The sequence below is a fragment of the Adiantum capillus-veneris genome, chromosome 4 (genome assembly GCF_014529385.1).
Source record: "Adiantum capillus-veneris isolate H3 chromosome 4, ASM1452938v2, whole genome shotgun sequence".
NCBI classification, from domain to species: domain Eukaryota; kingdom Viridiplantae; phylum Streptophyta; class Polypodiopsida; order Polypodiales; family Pteridaceae; genus Adiantum; species Adiantum capillus-veneris.
Genome location: NC_140934.1, coordinates 1,290,358 through 1,295,397, shown reverse-complemented (window position 1 = coordinate 1,295,397; position 5,040 = coordinate 1,290,358).

The window sequence follows — 5,040 nt, the reverse complement described above, 5'->3', positions numbered from 1 at the left end:
GACGCATGAAAGAACTATTTATTGGGGACTCCTTTCATTCTGCAAACAGATCACCAAAGTCTCAAGTACTTCATGACGCAGACCAAGCTCTCCGACAAACAAATGAGGTGGGAAAATTTTCTTTCGCAATTTCATTTTCATATTGCTCACATTGTTGGCAAGCATAATCAAGTAGCCGATGCACTCTCAAGACGGCCGAGAGTGAATGCGGTTTCCATAGCAACTCACAATGATTTATCTTTTATGGTAAATGAGTATGCTATTGATCCCTACTTTAGAGATGTGATTTCAGCCCTTGCATTAGGGAAGAAAGAGAAACCATTTACCTTACAAGATGGTTATCTTCTCTATGGCAATAGACTATGCATTACTAACTCACTACGTGAGAAAGTAGTGTATGAATCTCATGCTCCTCCTTATGTGGGGCATAGAGAGATTCAGTCCACCCTAAAAGGGATTGAAACATATTTCTATTGGCCTACCATGTGAAAGAAAACACACAGAGTATGTTTCTAAATGTGTGGTATGCCAAAAGACAAAGTTTGATAGAGGGAAGCAACCTGGATTGCTTCAACCTTTGCCAATCCCTAATTCACCATGGGAGAGCATATCCATGGATTTTATCTTTGGATTGCCTAAGCCTATCCATGGAAATACGGGAATATGGACGATAGTAGATAGTTTAGTAAACAAGCTCATTTTATACATGTCAAAAAACTATCAAAGCCCATCAAATGGCAACCCTCTTCATTTCACAAATCTTCAAGTAATGTCCACAGTGTCGGATAGAGATTCTAGAATGATGAGAGAATGACCAGTAATTTTTGGAAGGATCTCTTTGAGAATTTAGAGACAAGGCTAAATTTCTCTACGGAGCCAAAGTGAAATAGCTAACCTAACAATTCTTGATCTACTAAAAGCCTATGTAATGGAAGTAGATCAAAGGTCCCAAAGGGAGAAGTACTTACCCTTAGTGGAGTATGTCTACAATAAAATTGTACATACTTCCACGGGAAAAGAACCTTTGGAGGTAATTGAGGGAAGATCAAAAAGCCCCCTGCTACTTAAGGTACACGGGAAATCTTCGTTGTAGGTGAGTATAGCCGAGACCTACAAGAATCTTTCCAAAAGATCAAGGATGCTATCTCTATCTCACAGCAAAGGAAAAAGGTTGCTGCTGATAAGCATAGAAGAGCCAAGCCTTTAAAGAAAATTATTGGGTCTTATTAAAATTTCCCAAGGCTCAATTAAGGCACACGACGGGCAAGAATCCTACAGGACACCAAAAGTACTATGCTAAGTTAGCAAAAAGGTACTATGGTCCCTTCCAAATTCTTAGGCCAATCAATGAGATGGCCTATCAACTCAAGTTGCCCAGCCATTGGCTCATACAAAATGCTTTCCATGTGAGCCTACTAAAGCCTTACAAAGGAGAGCCACCTCAAGAACCAACTGTTGAAGACCCACCCGAGATCGAGGACCAAGAAGAGGTGCTGCAGCCCGAGTCCATTCTCCGACATGAAGACAAGGTACTAAGAGGCGGTAAGACTATTCGACGAATCTTAATAAGTTTAAGAATTATCCTTTTGAAGATGCTAGATGGATGCAAGGCATACAATTAAAGTATAATCTAAACCTTGTCAATGCTAACAATGCTTCCCTAGAGTAAGCAAATGTATAAATGTTTAAAGTGAACAAAGTTTTTGTCTTATAAGACTCTCTTTTTCTTTATGTGCACAAAAATGAAGTAGTATGCATGCTTAGATCAAGTTTGAGGAGATGACATCTCCCAAACACTAAGTAGAGCTTCTCACTCTACTATGTAAGATTGATAAGACTAATGTGCAGACATGCTTGCGGCAACTTAGGCTCTTAAGCGCCAAATGGTCTAGTCATCCATTCTGGAACGATGTCGTAGTGTAACATAGGGATCCTCTATCCGCTAGAAAAAGGACTAATGAATAGGCTTTATCTTCTCTACCCCATAGTTGAGGACGACTATGATTTCAAGAGAGAGTTAATGTCATAATAACTAATATCTCCTAAATGATTTTTTCATGTTGAACTGATCATTTAATATGGGGAAGTGCCAGGGGAGAAAAAGCTATAATATTGGTTAAGCTGGTAGACATGCCACAGTAGGGATCCAAAGGAGGGAAAATATAGATCCAAAGGGGGGGCCATCTGCAAAAGAGAGATGTGCAACAATGGGCTTTAAAGACCCTAAGGTTCAGCCCATTAAGACTTCCAAAATGCTAAGGTTCCAAACTTCAAAGGTTGTGTCCAATGGTCAAAGATTAGTTAAAATGTATGCTTAGTGTGTGTACAAAAAATTCTTCATAGTTCCTACATAGGAGGGGGCGAGCCTTGGAAGTAGGGGATGAGAGAGAAACACACACACACACACACTCACAAGCTTCCTTTACACAAAGGCAAAGAGGGACACATGTCAGCTCCCTAGCCCAGATGCCCACAAGGTGTACTCAAATCCTATTGGATGGCCAAGGAGGTGGACCAATGAGAATTAGGCTAGACTAAATCTAGTTTAATTAATTTAAAAACACTTAATAAAATAACCAATAAGAATTAATCTTTCTAGAAGACTATTGGACAGTCTCCCAAGGGGTCCATCAACAGCCCCTATTGGTCAGGAGAAAAAGGGGTCCAATGAGAGTTTAATTACCTGAAGCTCTCACAAAAGGGGAAAGGGAGACACATGTCAGAAGGCTATCACTTATGCTCCTGAAATTCTGTTGGCCCAGCCTGGAGAGGTCCAATGGGGTGTCAGCATGAGCAAATAGCAAGATGGGTCGACCAAGAGAGAGAAGGGGCTGAATTTTCAAAGGCATTATCTCACACGCTCACACACAAGTTCATGTGTGAAGCAAGAAGACTCTCTCTCTCTCTCCTTCTCAAGCTTTAATGGAAAGCTTATCACCTACTCCAAGCTTGTGAGAAGGGAGGCCTACACCAACAACTCTTGGCTTTGTGATGCAAATCCAACCAAGAGACAAGCTTCAATGCATGCTCATCTCCTCTACCATGCTAATTACTAAGCTATGCTATGCTAATATGAGTGATTATGTGAGGATATGTATATCTTTTCTGTAAGACTACTCCTTCTTCCTCTCAATCTACTCTCATACCCCGCTAGCTCTCAACATCTTCAAAGGTGCATGAGGTCTTGGGTCTGAGACCGTGAGGGAATTGATGTTGTGTTTTATAAGTGTTTTTCTTAGTGCTTGAAGCTTCCATCTTCATTGCACTAGCTAATTTTGAAGGAACAAAAAGAATTGTATTGTAAAATGTCTCTCTTGATGGGAGAAACCTATAATACAAAGCCTTTTGGAGGGGGAACCGGCTCCCTGTAAATCCGGTCCTCAACTGTTCTCAATAGCTTAATTTCTCTCTCTTTTGAAGTATTGTTCATGCTATCTAACTAGGTGTTATGATTTGTTTTTCTCTCTCCACTTGAGCACTCTTGTGATGCTCATTAGGAAGCTATTCTAGTGAAGTGTTCACTATGTTCATGTCATTTTCCGCTACACACAAGTTACTAGGCCATTAGATCTTACAAAAATAGAGTTGGAGATGAAGATGACCTATTTCATAATGTATCCGTCAAATGCGCCAAAGTATATGTTTGGGTAACTCTCAACTTCTCTAAAAACCTATTGAACATGGCATCTATGTTCTCATGTGTATGCCCAACCATAAAAAATCCTAGCTAGATGGTTTTGAAAATCCCTCACAACAAGCATTGAGAAATAGGAAAATAAATATCGATTTTTGTTTTCCCCTGCACAATTATCTAGTTGTGGTAGCAAGTTCTCCGTTAGCTTTTGAAATATTGACCTTAATTCCTCTTCTTTAGTTTTTTTGATGGTTGCACAATGGGCTCTTTTCCATCACACAAGTTGTGGTAGTCCAAAGCATCCCTTGAGTTCAAAGCATGTAGTAGTGAAACACTGCTCCTTGGAAGTCCATTTGTTACTAGATCACCAAGAGGATGCTTATCTATCCTCTCTCAGTTATGTAAACAATAAGCAATTGAGCCAATTGTAAGATTTGGATCAGCTTCCCACAAACCATTCAAGACAAAGTGTCCGTAATGACCTCTCCATGTCCATGAGTTATCATACCTATCAATGCCACCTGCAAATTGTATCCTAAATCGAAACGCTTAGGAACAATACGTAATCGAGAAATGGAAGTCTTATTTGGATCCATCTTATCATGAATTATGCAAAAGTACTTTGATGGTTGAGTTTCTGAATATGTGCTATATGCATAACATAAGCTCCTACAGCTCTTTTGTTGTGCCATGTGAATTTCTCTCTCTCTAAAGAGAAGAACTCTCTCTTCAAGAGAGGGTTTGGCTTAACCTTGCTTTGATTGAACTACAAATATTGCACTTAGAGAACTCACTCGTCTTTGTTAAAGTGATGTGTGGGTATTCTTTGTTCCAGATCCTACAAAAAGAAGACTGGGATAACTTCTTCATAGTCTATTTGGTCAAGTGTCGTGTTGATTTTGCTTAAAATATCTACTTGTTTTTACATTGATAGAATCACTAACTGAGTCTCTCTTGAGACATCTAGAAGTGTTCTATTTCTATGCGGCATCTTCTCGAAGTTGTTATCCACAAACTCATTTAGCAATTCTCTTGCTAAACTAGTATGATTTGAAGTCCTCTTCTCAATGTACATGTGTTCCCATGCACATAATGGTGCACACCAGTTTCAAAATTTTCCTTGTAGCGGTAAAATGATGTCTTTGATATTCCATGTAGCTCTGTGGGACGGGTGTCAAACCTCACTCCTATCTTATTGCAGACATAGCGAGAACCACAAATAAATTGTCAATCCATGGGACGAAGCCGACTCGACTAGTGCATAGAGTCTACAAGAGGTTGTCAATATCTTGGAAAACAACAAAAAACTCGCATCTAACTCAAGCTACACTCAAGTGACTGAAATCACCAAAAGCCTATCGCTCATCGATAAACAAATCACATCCGTTACAGCATAAAATGACATC